General features: G+C 37.0%; 1 pseudogene; it reads right to left on the bottom strand.

The window, feature by feature from the left end:
* Positions 1 to 414: 414 nt before the first annotated feature.
* Positions 415 to 1019, bottom strand: LOC118842393 (annotated as a pseudogene).
* Between the last annotated feature and the right edge of the window lie 16970 nt (positions 1020 to 17989).

The raw sequence follows: 17989 nt of genomic DNA, 5'->3' as shown, positions 1-17989 counted from the left end.
TGCTGGGTGGAGCTGGGGGAGACAGCACTTTACAGTGTATTCCTAAGGAAGCTGGGAAGTATGTGGCTGGCATGTTAAAGCATGTGACATGTTTACAGGGGTGCTGGGGGAGCTGAAGCATGTGATTGGCTGGCATATCCTGGAGCTGGGATGGGGGAGGTTGAGGATGAGTGGGGAGCTGGGGCTTCTTGGTGGTGGCCATGTTTGTACTGTCAGAGGTAGGAGAGTCACCCCAGGGACAACACAGCATCATTGTCTAGTGGTGCCTGTGCCAGAGGGTTTCCACATTGGGCTGAGAAAGACAGAAATGCAGGGGAGGGGGAGGGCAGCTTCCTGGCAATTTCTGTCCTAGTTGGTGGTGAGGGCCTGATGACCAGTCAGGTGGACAGACGCATGGACCTTGGGAGTACATGGTCAGCTACAGCCCTCTTGGACGTTCACCCAGATCTGACCATTGCCATCCTTGACCAGAGACTTGAAAGTGCGGAACATGGCATCCAAGTACATGAGACAGCTGATGAAATTGTCAACATCCATATTCCTGTCCTCGTCCAAGTATTGCCGAGTTGATCATCTGGTATAGCTCTGGCCTGAGCTGGAAGCCTGCAGTCGAAAATGCTCTTGGAAGCTTTTTGCTGTCAATGGTCCCTGAGTGGTCTAGATCATACTATCTGTAGATGGCCTTCCATTTCTTTATGTTGTTCCAAAGGTACTTAAAACTCCTCAAAGTCAAGTTAGCCAGTGGTATTACTATCCATGACAACCACTATGATCCAACAGGTGTCGATGCCAAAACTGTCAGTCCTCAGGTCAGGTGTCAAGTATGAGATGTCATGAGCTCAGAGGCACTGACTTCCATGTCATCTCCTGCCATATGGGCAAACAGCCTCCTGAATTGCGACCTCCTCATTCTCTTTGGCCTCGGTGTTGGAGAAGTGGGATCGAGGGGGTGGGGGCACTGGGTTATAATTGACTGCAGTTTCACTGAGGATGCTGATGACTCCTCTTGGAAAGCACATGGAGCCCTACGTGCCTCTGCCATTGGCTTCAAGGATGCCCCGCCCCCGTTGGGCAGCCCCTAGATGACATTTCCTATGCCTCCAACACCGCTGCCTCCGCTAAGCAGCAATACCCCCACCCCCACCTTCGAGAGTTCTGCCTGCGCTGCTGCCCTTCCCACCCAGAAATGAATTAACCAGGAACCTGTCTCCTGGACCTTGATCTCAGGCTCCAACCTTCAAATTCTATATCGGGTATTTACTGCCTTGTGAACTTGGGCAAGTTTTCAACCTCACGAGACTCAGTTCCTAAAATGTTAAGAGGAATTTTTTCCTATTAAATTAGTTCATTTTTAGTTTACTTCATTCAGTTCCACAAGTTTTTGAGTTCAAGATTTTCTCCCCCTTTCTTCCCCGCTCCCCAACCAACACAGCAGGTAATCTGATACAGGTTCTACATATACCTTCACATTAAACATATTTTCGCAATAGTCAAGTTGTAAAGAAAATGGAATGAACCATGAGAAAGAAGAAAGAAAAATAAACACAAATAAATAAACAAACAAATAAATTAATACAAATAAAAGAGAGCAAAAAATTTCCTTCAATCTGCATTCAGACTCCATAAATCCTTCTCTAGATGTGGATAGCTTTTTCCATCCTGCATTTTTTGGAGTTGTCTTAGAACCCTGGATTGCAGTGAGGAGCTAAGTCTATCAAAGTTAGTCATCATAGATGCAATGTGTCTCTAATTGTATACAATATTCTCATAGTTCCACTCCCAACACTCAGCATCAGTTCATATAAATCTTTCCAGGATATTATGAAGTCTGTCTGCTATTCATTTCTTATAGCACAATAGTATTCCATTACATTCATATACCACATCTTGTTGAGCCACTTCCCAATTGAGGGATATCCCCTTGATTTCCAATTCATATTATGGAAGATTAAAACCAAGAATCATCTACCTAGCAAAACTGAGTATCATGCTCCAAGGCAAAATACGGATTTTCAATAAAATAGAGGACTTTCAAGCTTTCTCAGTGAAAAGACCAGAGATGAATAGAAAATTTGACTTTCAAACACAAGAATCAAGAGGAGCATGAAAAGGTAAACAAGAAAGAGAAATCATAAGGGATTTACTAAAGTTGAACTCTTTTGTTTACATTCCTACATGGGACGATGATGTGTATGATTCATGAGACCTCAGTATCAGAGTAGCTGAAAGGAATATGCATATATATATATATATATATATATGTGTGTGTGTGTGTGTGTGTGTGTGTATGTATATACATACATGTGTGTGTGTACATATATATGTAGGTGTATATATGTATATTTAGACAGAGGGCACAGGGTGAGTTGAATATGAAGGGATGATATCTAAAAAAATAGAACCAATTTAAGGAATAAGAGAGGAATATATTGAGAGAGGGAGAAAGGGGGAGATAGAATGGGGTAAATTATCTCACATAAAAGTGGCAAGAAAAGGCGGTTCTGTAGGAAGAGAAGAGGGGGCAGGTGAGGAGGAATGAGTAAATCTTGATCTCATCAGATTTGACCTGAAGAGGGAATACCATACACACTCAATTGGGTATCTTACCACACGGGAAAGAAGGAGGAAGAAGATAAAAACGGGGGACAATAGAAGGGGGAGGAGGTAATCAAAAACAAACACTTTTGAAAAGGGATGGGGTCAAGGGAGAAAATTCAATAAAGGGGGATAGGTTAGGAAGGAGAAAAACATAGTCTTTCACAACTTGAGTATTGTGGAAGGGTTTTACATAATGATACACATGTGGCCTATGTTGAATTGCTTGCCTTCTTAGGGAGGGTAGGTGGGGAAGGAAGAGAGGAGAGAATTTGGAACTCAATGTTTTAAAAAGAGAAGTTCAAAAACAAACAAAAAAAAGATTTTTGCATGCAACTAGGAAAGAAGATACACAGGCAATGGGGCATAGAAATTTGTCTTGCACTACAAGAGAAGAAGGGAAAGGGGAATGGGAGGGGAGTGGGGTGATAGAAGGGAGGGCTGACTGGGGAATGGGGCAACCACAATATATGACATCTTGGAGTGGGCAGGAGGGTAGAAATAGGGAGAAAATTCATAATTCAAACTCTTGTGAAAATCAATGCTGAAAACTAAATATATTAAATAAATTTAATTAAAGACAAGCAAAAAAAACCTGACCTCTTGAATGGGACTTTTAATCTCTTGGAGCAGGGACAGCTTTATGTCCAATTTCAGCAGGAAGAAGCTATGGAGGATAAGACCTTTGCCTGTTACTCCAAGATTTTGAGCTGATTCATTCCAGTGGGGAATGATTCCATTGTTTGATATACTTATCTTGCATTGTCCCTGTGATATTGTTATGTAAAGTTCTGTTGACACAAGTTATCCCAGAATTCCCATTGCCCTATATAATGGATAAGAAAGATCTTGGGGCTGAATTTAGTAGCAATTTAGAATTGAATATTTTTACCACCCATTAATAGGCCATGTGACCTGCTCATATCACAGGAAGCCTGAGTCACATGTGGTGGGAGAAGATTCCTGACAAGAAAAGGAAGTTATGTCATAGGAAATGCTGAGACAGAGAGAGAGAGAGTGTACTGTTATGGCTGCTAACTCTCATGATGGTTAGAATTGAACAGGCTGGCTCAGCTGTACTGCGAGTTTGTTGTTTGGAAGACCGCAGCAGGTGGTCAGACAGGTTTTGGCATGGTGGGCCTCCATGTTGTGATATCATGTTTGAAGTTCCTTGCTGTTATGATAAAGTGGGCTAACTGGCTGTGGGAGCTGAACATTTTGTTATGGGGTGTGGTTCTCTGTGGTCTGAATAAAAATGTTATACTTCTGCCTCAAAAAAAAAAAAAAACTCTCAATCCCACAGTTTTCTGGTAATGTGTTCTTTGGCATTTGTGGGTTGAGAAGTCTGGTAACTGCCACAGCTCAATTATTCATGGCCCTAAGGTCTGTTCTGGCCACCTGATTCCAGGTCTGGTCTGTCCTCCTAGTCATCATTCAGGCTCTCCTGGGCTGGAGACCTCTTTGCCTCTGGTATTTTGTGGATTCCACAGCTCTAGAATTTGTTCAGAGCCATTTTTTACAGGTGTTTGGAGGGATTTGTGGTAGAGCTTCAGCAAGTCCCTGCTTTCCACCCACCATCTTGGCTCTGCCCCCACTCTGCTCTTTTAATAAAGAAGCTACAAGGTCCTGTATGATCCTTACTGTTGTTCTGTGATATTTGAATTTTTTCTTTCCAGCTGCTTGCAGTAATTTCTCCTTGATCTGATGATTCTGGAATTTGGCTACAATATCCTTGGCATCTTCAGTTTTGGATCTCTTTCAGGAGATGATTGGTGGATTCCTTCCATGACTATTTTACCTTCTAGTTCTAGGACTCCAGCGAAATTTTCCTTGATGATTTCTTGGAAGATACTATCCAGGCTCTTTTCTTCATTGTGGCTTTCTGGTAGACCAATAATTCTTAGATTTTCTCTTCTGGATCTGTTTTCCAGGTCAGTTGTGTTTTTTTCCCATGAGATATTTTGCATTTCCTTCTAATTTTTCATTCTTTAGATTTAGTTTGGCTGATTCTTGATGCCTCAGAGTCATTAGCTTCTACTGGTCCAATTCTAATGTTTAACAAATTATTTTCTTCAGTTAGCTTCTGTAATCTCATTTTTCATTTGGCCAATTATACTTTTCAAGGAGTTATTTTCTCCGTTCAGGTTCTGTAGCCACTTATCCATTTCACCAATTTTACTTTTTAAAGATTCACACACATTATTGAATATTTTTTTTTCCATTTTTTCCATTGTATTTTTAAAAGAATTGGTTAATTTTTCTTTTACCTCTCTAATTTGGCTTTTAAAATCCTCCTTGAACTCTTCCAAGAATTCTTTTTTGACTTAAGACCATTTCATATTACTTTTTGAGATTTCAGATGTGCATATAGTGCCAGTGCTGTCCACTTCTGAGTTCACATTTTGATCTTCCCTGTCCCCAAAGTAAGATTCTATGGTCTTTATTTTCTAGTTTGCTTCTTATTCGTGGTGTTTGCCTTTTTCCTAGCTTTTAAAGTGGATCTCTGTTTCTGGGGCACAGGGGGGCTCTGTCGCAAGCTTCTTGCATTGAGAGCTAGGGGCCTGGTTACTGGCTTTGTGTGCTGTGTCCTCTGATTTTGTCATGGAAGCTATATAATACTGCAGCTCACCTGGTGCTGAGCTGAAGCTGGCTGGTGTGTGCCAAGGATCGAGGCTGGTGAAGTCTTTCTGAGTTTTCCCAGGATTACACTGAAGCTTGCAGTGTGCAGTGTAGGGGAGGGGTAATCTGGCTGCTAGAAGTTTCCTCTTCCCCTAGCACTAGGGTAACACCAGCCAACATCTGTGCTTTTTCTGCCAATTCCCTGGCTATGTGAAGGCATGCTTCAGGTCCTAGTGTTGGCACCTGACAGCTCCACCTTTTGGGGGCTCAGGAACTCCCACTGGTCTCCTGATATGAGGCTTACTGGGACACCTCTTGTTCTGTAGTTATCCCTTTCAGCCACAGCCAAAGAGACCCATCTCCCTAGGTTCCCAAGCTAAAATATTCCTGTTCCCCTTCTTCTGAGTCCCCTATTTCAGGATTTTTCCTGGGGCAATATTATCTGGGTTTTTCAAGGTGAAGAAGGGGTGGGGTGAGAGCACTTACACTTTACTCCTCTATCATGGCTCCTGGACAGTGAGAAGATTGAAAACAATGGCCTCTATGGTCCCTTATTACTCTAAATCTATGATCCTATGAGTAGATGAATTCTAATGTCATTTACAGGTATAGGTCTTTGATCCTACGAATTAGCTTCTGTTATTTTATATTTCCTAGGGAAAGAAAATAAGGTAGAGAAATGTTAAATGACCTATCCAGTATCACAACTATTGTTATATAGATGGATTCAAACCCTTGTCCAAATCCATTAGGACACATTGGTTCTGTGGGACATAAACAAGTTAACAAGTGCATAATAGGTACAGAAAGAAGAGAGGAAGGCATAGGATAGAGCCTTAGAAGTATACCCATGCATAGGGATAAGAAGATTAGCCAAGCAAATTAAATGAGATCTAAAATTTGTTAACCTGTTCTATAAAAGGGCAGAGGGTGGTTTATGTCTTTGTTAATGTGTTAGTGCTCCAATAATACCTTTGTATATCACCTAAGATAATTGTGTCTGTTATTTGTTAATAATATGGTATGTGGCATGCTATTTAACTCAATATTCTACTAAAAAGAGTGATTCATATGGCACTTAAGTACTCATTACTCTCTTAGAACTGAAATCTGCCAAATGTAGGTATGGGTTAGTAGGTGTGAATAAAATGCCATCCAAATATGTAATATTGCATATTTTAGGCACAATATTTTGAAATAAAAGTGCTAATACAAGAAAAAAAACAAAATAACTAATTTTCCCTTAAATTTAAAAGTTTTACTTAAACTTTGCTTTGGAATTGGGTGAAATGTTAAATGTAGTTAGTAAAATGATTTAATCTAATCATCTGTTACATGTTATGTTTCCTTTTCTTTTAAACCCCTACTTTACATTTCAACACAACATTTAAAAAAAGAAATAAAAATAGATCTTACAAACATATTCACATTTTGAAGTCATAACTGTATTAATGGCATTACTGAAATGTTCTGGAGTGAGGAGTTTTTATTTGAAGAATGCCTCATCAATTGTATAAGTAAGATGAATTATGGGCTCAAATTATTCATAAAGAAACAAATTACCAGTTACTAAATTATTTTCCACAGACAAAACAGCAGCTGTTTGCAATAATCCCTTCTCATTGCATAAAGGTGGTTGTGGTGGTGAGGAGAACACTAGCTTAAACAGCAGGTAATAGTCTTTTGATAAAAAAGAGGGAATTTTATTTCTACAATCTGCATAAATAAGTAGCAGAAAAGCCAATTTGCTGTTTCAGTGGTACAGTCTGCTTGTCTAAGATATGCTAGATAAAAACTAGTCTTGCTTCAAATTCACAGCTGGAGAAATCTGAAGAAAGTAATGAGTTATAAACTTTCTTTATACAAAGAAGCAAGAAGGTGGTGGAAAGGTGATACTGATTTGAATACTAATTCTTGAGGATTTTAGCTTACATATTATTACCTCCATTTAAGCACTCAACTCACTTTGTAAATCATAACTCATGAATTCTAGAACCAACTCTTGACAAATAAGTAGAAAACAAATAGGGCTATTTCCATTCTCTAGGGAAGAAGACTGGTACATTTCAACACCTCCTAAAAGTCCATGGAGTGAGATGATGGCAGAATTCATAACAGAATCCAACTTTCCTAATTCTTAAGTTTTTCTCTCTCCTTGGAATTCTGTGTTCAAATTATTAACTATATTAATACAAGGTGAAAGAAAACTTTCTAGAAATCATTTAATGTAAAAAAAACCCTAGTTTTAATGAATTTTAAATTTCAAATGAGTTAATAGTGTGACCTGGGAGTAAGATGACAGTAAAAATGTCCTCAGAAGAGGACTTCCTGTCATGTGTTACCAAGTAAATAAAAGCAGTATCTTATGAGATCCCTTTTCTTCTTATTCTACGCCTTGAAACTCCTTTGACACCATTTGCCTTTCTCTCCTCCTTTATTCCAGTCTTTGATGAAGAAATAACTCTTATCCTTGACAAGGACAAACTTTCTGCACATATATCATTGATTCCATCTCCTCTTGTCTCTTTTGGAAGCTCCATTTTAATGACCCCTCTCTCCTTATTCTTCAATATCTGACTTATTACTGGTTTCTCCCTGTTTTTTGCAAATATTTCCAGGAGCCCCCCAAAGTTTAAAATATTTTCACTTGACTTGATCTTTTCACATATCATCCTATATTTCTCCTCCCTTTCACAGTTAAACGCTTAGGAAAGAAATTTATCTTTTCTTGTTGTCTCTATTTCTTCTCCTCCTACTCAATCCTTAGTCCCTGGCAATCTGACTTTTATCATCACCAATTAAATTCAAAATTCCTTCTCCAAAGGTACAACTACTCTCTTAATAGCTGCCTGTGAACTATGACCTTTTTACCTGACCCTGTGTCCACTCCCTCTCCCTGGATAAAAGCTCTGGGATCTGGAGACCCCCTCCTTTTCTAATTTTTTCCCTAACTTGTCTGACAATACTTTGTAGTTTCCTTTGCTGGATCATCATCCATGTCACAGAATCATAGAAACATCCAACTAGACCTGGAAGGAACTTAAGAAAAGGTGTTCAAGTAAAGATCTAGTCCAAACCTGTCATTTTATAAATGAGAAAAATGAGTCCCAACTAAGTTCAATAATTTATCAAAGGTTGCACAGGCAGTAAATGTGTGTGTGTGTGTGTGTGTGTGTGTGTGTGTGTGTGTGTGTGTGTGTGAGAGAGAGAGAGAGAGAGAGAGAGAGACAGAGACAGAGACAGAGACAGAGACAGAGACAGAGACAGAGACAGAGACAGACAGAGAGAGAGAGTTTGCATATGTATCCTATGTCTTTATACTAGATTCATTTTTTCTTCTGGCCCTCCCTATCTGTCTCTGTCTTTGTCTGTCTTTCTCCCTCTCTCTCACTCTCCTCCATTAGGATTAAGAATCATCTTTATGATGATGACCCTCAAATCTAAATATTTCTCTCTAGTCTCAGTTCTGAGCTTTAGTCCCATAACATCAACTGCCAAATATAGATCTTGACTGGGATGTTCCTTAAGTATCTCAAACTCACCATGTCCTAAGCAGAGGTCATTATATTTTTGGCTGCTGAAACTTTCTCAATTCCAACTCCAAATTCCTTATTTCTTAACCTTTCAGTTACTCAGTTTACCCTCTTACGGTAATCCCTAATTATCTGCTTTTCCTCATTTTTCATATGCAGCCATTTTAAAGAATCTTGCTTTCTTCCCCTCTTCTTCACTGATACAGAATTCATTAGATGTTCATCTCCTGTTGTCTTAAATCATAGTAATAGGATCCTGAAAGGATTATGGGCTTCTGGTCTTTCCATCTCCAATTTAACTACCATGTATTAGAAAAATTAAAGCACCAATTCGACTACATAACTACCATGCTAAAGAAACTTCAGTAGCTCACAATTCTTTCTAGCAGAAAAACAAAAATAAAAACTTTCTTTTTACTTTAACAATTAAAGCCCTTCCTAATATGATGCCAGGTTACCTTTCCAGTCTTTTTGATATTACTCTTTTTCATGTACTCTGCATTTTATCCAAATGATCCTCCTTAATCTTCCTCGAACTTGGCTCTCTACCTCCATTCCCCATGCTTTATAGACTATTCCCTATATCTGGAATGAAATCCCTCTTCACTTCTTTTTCTAATTTATTTTTTATTTTTAGTTTACAACACTCAGTTCCACAAGTTTTTGGGTTCCAAATTTTCTCTCCCTCCCACTACTCCCCCAACCCCCCAAAATGGCCCTTTTCACTTCTGTCTCTTAGAATCTTTAGCTTTCTTCAAGGCTCAGCTTAGGTATGACATCCTAAAAGAATAAATTCTTGAGCTCCCTCACTTAGCCCCTTAAGTGCTTTCGCCCTTCACCTCAAAAAATCATTCATATAAAGCCTGTCCCAAAAGTCTTGGTGCAATTACACATAAACTTCATTCAAATTAAAACTTAAAATGACACTAAATCTTTTGGGACAAAATACATTTATCTTTACATCTTGTAATATACTTTACGTATTATATCTATCTCTCCCACTGCAGCATAATGTAAATTTATTGAAGAAGGCAAGTATCTTCTCTGAATTTTATTTTTGTAACCTTAGCACCGAAATGCAGTGCCTAATACATGGTAGGAACATTTTAAAGAAATCTGCTGTATTGGGTTGTAGTCAGCAAGTTATATACAAAATGCAAAACAATAAAAATTGTAGCAAAAATAGTTGGGGAATGGCAATGTAAAGCTTTATGAAATTATAAAGGGGTTAAGTGAAAAACTTATTCTTCCATTCCTATGCCAGTCTACCTATAATCCATAAAGTGGAAACAAAGGCCTCATTGTTTTTTAGCTTTGACTACTTCTGCCCTCTTATTTTTCTCTCAGCACAGACCTACTCTGATTTCTTCTGCATGCACACATCCTAATTTGGGGAAAGGGATCACATTAACCTGGCTACAAAAGCAGAAAGAAAACATCTTTATGGGGATTAAAGAAAGTAATAATAATAATAATAATAATAATAATAATAATAATAATTATTATTATTATTATTATTATTATTATAATAAAATACCCAGAGAAGAAGTATTTAAATTAGGCCCCAGGGACCTCATGTTGTGAATGGATAGATTTCAAAGGGCCCATGAACTTGGATGAGAAAAAAAATCACAATTTAATTAATTCTTTTAAAAATATGTATATATATATATATATATATACACATATATATATAAATAAAATATATATATACACACAAGTTCTATTTATTTACCAATTCATCTATATGTTCATTTTATTCATTTATTTTATAATAGTCTATAACATAAATTTAGTATGTTCTTCAATTATGAAATTAAAAAAATAAATTATTGAGTATATAAGGTACACCAGATTACCAAAAAGGGAACTAATAGGACCCCCAAAATATTTGAATCCCTTATCTAGAGCAAAAGGTTAAGAATACCAAATTTTGAAAATGTAGGAATGAAATCTACCCAGCACTTCCAGATTTCAAAATATATTATAGAGTAATAATAATCTAACATTCGGTCCTGAATAAAAATTTAAAACACACACACACATATACATATACACATACATAATATACATAGACACATACATATATGTGTGTGTGCATATATGTATATATGTATGTATATGTATACATGTATATATAGACATAGCTAGATATATAGATAGACAGACAGATAGATAGATAGATAGATAGATAGATGAAAGACATGATCAACAAGACCTCAAAAATAATCAAAGTTTCTTAGTATTTGAATATACATATATATATATATATATATACATATATATACATATATATATATATATACATATACATATATATATATATATATATATATATATATATATATACAAACTACTTGGGCAAAGTCTCCCTATTCTTCAAAACTCCCTGGAAATACTTACCATATTTATTGTGGCATATTTTTGGTAGGAGAAAATAAGTTTAAAAAACAAACATGAGTATACACTGATTGAAGAAAGGTTGAACTTCTGGTGATACACAACTATATTGGAATATTACTGGACACTCCAGAAATGGTGACTGGTGAATTCAGAGAAACACAGGAAAATTTGAATTAAGCAGTACAGAGTAAACTCAGCCGAAACAGGAAAACAATTTATAAAGACTATTGGAGTAATACAAGTGATGAAGGTGCTATCAATCAATGATAACGCTAGTCAATTTCAGCCTTATGGTAACTGAGGATGAAACACAATTCCTATGTCTCAGTAAAGAGTTGGTCATTAAGTTTGTTGAATGTCAATTTCTAGGTGCTATATGTTAAGAAAGAAATTACTAGAGTGTGCCCCAAGAACAACTATTTTGGTTGAACACTATATCTTCAAATGTTTTCATAATATTTTGCAAATAAATTTGTTTTCTAACCTAGAGATGGCATAGTAGAAAGAGAGCAGGATATATTCACAGGTTCACTCCCACTTCTGAATCTAGCTGTGTGACTCTGGTCAAGTCCCTCAACCTCTCTGAAGCCTTAGTAAACAGGAAAAATAATAGCACCTTCTAGAATTAGCCTCTTATTCTCATCTTCAAACCTTGTTGAGCCAGTTCAACTTTAGTCTTCCCCACTTACGATATCACCAATTGCTCTCTGCTAAGCCTCAACCTTGGAATACTCCAACTGTCACATTTGCTTCTATATATGTGCTGCTGAAGAAAGGTAAGGAAAATCACATAACTGTTCTGACTAGGTCCATTCTAAATTTATGTAACAGAACTTCACATGGCTTTCAATACTGCTAGGGGATTCTTGTATACCTCCTTTATCAACCCACTGTCCTGCTCTCCATTCCTGATATTCCAAACCTTTTCATCCTTTCTTAAATTTCCCATGTCTTCCCCTCACTCTACCATTTTACCTGATAATATTGCCTCATATTTTATAGAAAATAATTGAGGTTATTGGGCCTCCCTCTTATCCACTCTTCTCACATCATTCATATGAATTCTGCCACTGTCTACTCCTTCACTCCTGTCTCACATGAAGATGTAGCCTTATTCCTTATCAAGGCAAACCCATCTAATGGCACAAGTGATCCCATTCCCATTCCATTCTCTGCATTTCAAAAGATTGTCCTTTCTGTCATGCCCATTCCATAACTTATCTTTAATTTTTCCCTCTCTACTAGGTTCTTCTCTGCTCTCTACAAACATGCATATCTCCTCTATCCTCAAAAGACCTTGATGTGGTCTTTCTATTATGGCTAGCTATCATCCTATATCTATTCTGTCCTTTGTGGCTTTCTAAAATATGCAGCAGCTAGGTGCCACAGTGGATAAAGTACTGGTCCTGGAGACAGGGGCACCTGAGTTCAAACCTGGCCTCATAGTTAACTTAGTTAACTGTGTGACCCCAGGCAAGTCACCCAACTTTGTTTGCCTCAGTTTCTTGATCTATAAAATGAGTTGGAGAAGAAAATGGCAAATCACTTCAGCATCTTTGCCAGGAAAACAAAAGGTCAGATACTACTAATCTTTAAAAATAAAAACCTAGACTTTCTTTTAACTCTCAAATCCCTCACCATTCCAATTGATCTTCCTTTCAGCTGCAAAAATTATTTTCCTAAAGTAAAGGTTCAATCATGTCACACAACCATGCACACACTCGTTAAACCTAAGTGGCTCTCTTTCACCTACAGATCAAATACAAGATCATCTCTTTGGCATTCAGAGCCCTTCGTAACACAACTCCCCCCACATCCCCAAACTTTCTATCCTTGTTATTTATTTCCTGCTGTATACTTTTTGATCCAATGACATTGGCCATGTTGCTGTTCCACAAATGATACACTGCTGAATTCTAGTGAATTTGCCATTATGTTTCCTGTTTATCTTATGTATAGCATGTGCTATTTGGCACTAGCACAAAATAGGGACTTTATAAATGCTTATTGATTGATCACTTCATAGCATAATTGTGAGGATCAAATGAAATTTTTTATTTAAAGCTTTTTGCAGACCCATACTATGTAGTAAGATATAAATATTAACAAATAGTATGACTGAAAATTTTCTTTTTGAGGTCAGGAATTTAGCTATTGAAGTGATTTTGCCCATTAAAAAACTTTTCAATTTCATCTAATAAAAATCATCTGTTTTATCTTTTGCAATCACCTCTATCACTTACTTGGCTAAGAACTGTTCCCCTTGTTATAACTATGAATGGTTATTGATCAGATTTGTTTTTCTCTTCCCTCCCCCATTTTCATAATTTATTCATTCATTTATTTATTTTACCACTTTATTGAATAATATATGGCATTCTAATGTGTCATCATTCTTCATTTTCCTTTGATTTTAGTAGCTTAGTCAATTTTTTTGTTTAGAGATTCAGACTTGGAATCAAGAAGATCTGGTTTAAATTCCTACTTCTGGTACATAATTATTATGCAATCCTGGCCTAGTCCTTATCACTTTTAACAAGTCAGGCCACTCTTTAAGTGCAGAACAGTTTCTGTTTTGTATACTAGCAAAGGAAACATAGCAGTTTTGCTCCCAATCAAGGGGTTCCTTACAGAAATGATATTACAGATCCTGACTGAAACAACCATAGAATACAAATTATATACTATTTATAATAGAAGAGAAGTGTGCTACTTGTGGAAAGTAGCAAAGTGTTATGGAAAAAACTGAATTTGAAGTGAGGAGATTAGATTTATATTATAGCCTTTGACTTACCTGTGGTAATCTTGGGCAAATTAATTAATTTCCAATAGCCTCAGTGTCCTCACTCATAAAATTAAAGGATTTAATTAATGAATTGACATTAAGGTCTCTTTCCAAGCTAATCCAACCAAACAACATTTATTAAATGCCTATGAAGTGCTAGGCACTGCTCTAAGTGCTAGGGAAATGAATATAATAAAGGAATGACAATCTTTGCGACAAGGACCTTATAATCTAATGGGGCAAGACATGCAAAAAGATGCAAATTGGGAGTAGGGCAGAAAGAAAATACCTGAGAAGAGTGCATGGTGATGTCAGTCAGAGAAGTAGAGCAACCAGGAGATAAATGAGATGTCTGAGCTGAGCTCTCTCTTTTATGAATGTTTGGAGTTCATAGTGCCACCCTCTGATCAGAAAGACAGAGTACCAAGGCTGATGGGATCTTACAGGATGATGAGGCTATCACAGTAATGAGCTTCCTGGATGACAGTGAAAAAGCCAGTCAGAGAAGTCCCAAAGTACTATAGTCAGGTCAAAAAATGAGATAAAATATTTAAAACTTAAATTTGTTAAACAGTGTTTAATATTAAAAGGTAATTTCTGCTCCAATTTCTATTCAAGGTTTAATCTACTGTTTAGTTATTCTGAAACAATACAGTATTTCTGTAGACCTTCACTTAAACGATTTATGCTCAATCACTATTGTTTCTTCTGGGCAATTAATTTGATGAGCTACTGTTCTATGTGTATATTAATAAGTTTTTTTTTATATATATCCAAGGAAGAGAGTCAAAGTGGCATAGTGTATAGAGATCAGCTTGGGAATTAGGATGACATTTTCTAATTTTGCCACTGACTTACAATGGCTACATGATTATGAGCAAGTATTTTAACTTGTTAATACCACAGGCAACTCTCTCAGATTGTGCCATGCAAAAGAATTGTAGGGATTTGTGTATTGGTAAATGTTTAACAGCCAGCTTAATGAAAATGCAGGGCATTTTTAAGTTTAATCATCATAATGAACATTTTCTCTATCACTTTTTAGACAAGTATCAGTAAAAAAAATATGCCTTGATTTGTAGCATTTTCCAGTTATTGAAGTATAACTATTCACAATGAATATTTAAAAATTAGAACACAGGCTGGTATGAGATGGCTTCAGTACACCAATGGTTGTGAGTCTATATGATCATAGATATATATGGTTGTGTGTGAAGGTATATACATAGGCATCTAAACTGTTTCTTACTTTTAAAAAGTCCCTCCACCTGCAAATTCCTTGCCATCCAAAGTTACCTTGTGACTGCTTTGTAAATGTCATATGTATGTTTGTGTGTCTTTTTCAGTCATTTCAGTCATGTTCAACTCTTTGGGACCCCATTTGGGGTTTCCTTGGCAAAGATACTGAAGTGGTTTGTCATTTCCTTCTCCAGCTCATTTTTCAGATGAGGAAACTGAGACAAAGAGGGTTAATTGACTTATCCAGGGTCATACAGTCAGGAAGTATCTGAGTTCAGATTTAAAGTCACATCATTCTGACTTTAGATCCAGTGCGTTATCCACTATGCCGCCTCCATGCTGTATATACTCTCCTTTGAGAGAATGAACTTCTTAACATTTGTCTTATTATTGTAGCATTTCACCCAGTGCCTACCACATAATAGGTGTTCAACAAATGTTCTTTTATAGATTCTTCCACATTTTTATCCTTATGAAGAATGTGGTACGGTATCAAATGTTTACTTGGATTAAATGGTGAAGTTAATAATATATTAACCTGAAATGCAAACAACAATCAATTCCATTTTCATCCCCCCCTTTAAAAAATCACCAAGGTAACTGTTCTATAATTGATTATCTTGCAGTCCAGATGTAAAATGAACATTTGCAAAATGTGCTCTAAATTCTTGGCAACAAACAGGACTCAGGGTGATTGGACATTTTAAAACTTTCATAGCTTAGCAGAAAACTTTCTAGACATTATATGGCTGTAATGGCCTGGACTAACTGGTGAGCCAAGAAATTGGATTGCTATTCTGAATGGCAGCACAGTAGTGGACTTGTCTCTAAAGAGCCAGCAGTAAACAGTTAGCTCAAAAGGCTAATTGAATTGCACTTCCAGAGAGGGAAGCTGCAGGCTGTCAATATGGAAGAATCATGGAACATGTTGAATAGAAAATGTGAAACAGTACAAAACTAGGTTGAAATTCAGAATGGTCCAAATTGTTTTTTAAAAGCAGGCATTACCGCTGCATGAATCATTCTACATCAAGTGAATGCCTGCTGTGTATTTTCCTTCAGCCAGGCCCATATCTTCTCTGTTTCCAGAACTGGCTATTTGTTTGCCCAACTTTTGATTATGTTCTTGCTTAGAATCATCCCTTCTGAAATCCTACCACTCTTCAAAAACCATTCAATTTTCAAGGTCCAATTCAAACAGAATAATGGTAAATTATTAATTGATTAGAATTTACAGAAATTTATGGAATTATTTTTTCCCACTCAGAAGAGGTGGCAGAATTCTGACTCATCATGCCCTAGAGAGAGGTTGAATTTGGGCCTGGAAGCTTCTGTTCTTTAAAGAGAAAAGTCTGGGTACCTTGGCTACAACCACACTTGCTATTTCCCAGCATAACAGAGCGGTGAATTGCAAGGATAGTCATAGCTAGGTTAGGAAAATATATGGTGGGTACTGAGGAGAGGAAACAAAGAAGAGAGGAATTAATGGCTGTAAGGGGAGAAAATTACCTCAGAGTGTATATTTAAGGAGATGCATTATTAAGTAGGATATAGATCTAAACAGACTTTTCTTTCCAATACAAGGATGCATTGAGGCATCCTGTTTAGTGACAGCCCCAAAGCTCAAATATCTGATTGACTACATTCTGTGCCACTGTTTGAGGTATCTCCTAGAGGGAAAGAGGAGCTGTTTTCACAGGGAAGCCTCTACAACTCTATTTACTCGCTTCATAATCCCTTGCAATCTAACTTTTTTAGATCATCACACAACTAAAACTGCTCTTTCCAGAGTCATCAGCAATCTCTTAACTACGAAATCAAATTGTCCTTTTTCAATTCACGCTGTTTTTGACTTCACTAATCATTATTTAATAATGAGGACCATGTACTAATTCTGAATACTCTCTCTAGATTCTTGTCGCAAGGGTGATTTACTTGTCATCGCCTATATTTTGACAACTTTTTCTTAGTTTCTTTGCCTGTTATATTATGTTCTTCAAATGGGTATATTCCCAAGGCTCCTTCCTGGGCCCTCTTTCCTTCTCTCCTTATACCCTCTCATTTGGTGTCTTCCTCAGCTTCCTTGGTCTTAATTAACATCTCTCAGCAGATGACTTCTAGCCAAAATTGATCTATATCTTCTACTTCAACCTTTAATTTTGCTTTACTACTTCTTATAGAGGAAAATCATTCTAGAATAAATCCCCTTTTTCCTCCCTGCCTTTTTTTAATTTACCTTTTCCAGTACAGGTAACCTTTTTTCCTTCTTTTGCATAGGGTGCAGTCAGCGATCCTTCCAATCAAGAACACCTGATCTTATTCTTATCAAAAATTTTCTTGATTTCTCAATTGAATTAGGGGATGTTAGGTGGCTCCTGAGAATAAAAGTCAGTTTGAAACCAGTAGCCTGCTGTAATGCTGATATTAACAAAGATAAAGATATCTCCCTCTGCATTTCTTACTAAAATCCTACCTATAATTTTATACAGAGATATTCACTTTAAAGACAAAGAAAAAACAACTGCATACACATTTCATCCCACATCTAAGGGGCATAATTCCTCCTATATGACCTCAGTCTCCAGGAAGGGAGTAGGGATTAGACTAGCAGCTGAGCTAAATTCCTCCATCCATTAATCCTATCAAATTCAGTTTCATGGTTGATTAGTTGTTGTCCTTCTTGCATGAAGACAACCAAAATTATATTACTATGACTGTGGCTGATCAGACCAATGTGAGCTTGGAAGGTTCTACCACATGTCAGGCACAAATTGTTCATTTGAATATTTGGATTAGAGATATCTAAAAATTTATT

Source organism: Trichosurus vulpecula, chromosome 3 (genome assembly GCF_011100635.1).
Source record: "Trichosurus vulpecula isolate mTriVul1 chromosome 3, mTriVul1.pri, whole genome shotgun sequence".
NCBI lineage: Eukaryota > Metazoa > Chordata > Mammalia > Diprotodontia > Phalangeridae > Trichosurus > Trichosurus vulpecula.
Note: the sequence above shows the minus strand (reverse complement) of the source record. Positions and strands in the feature narration are given on the sequence as shown.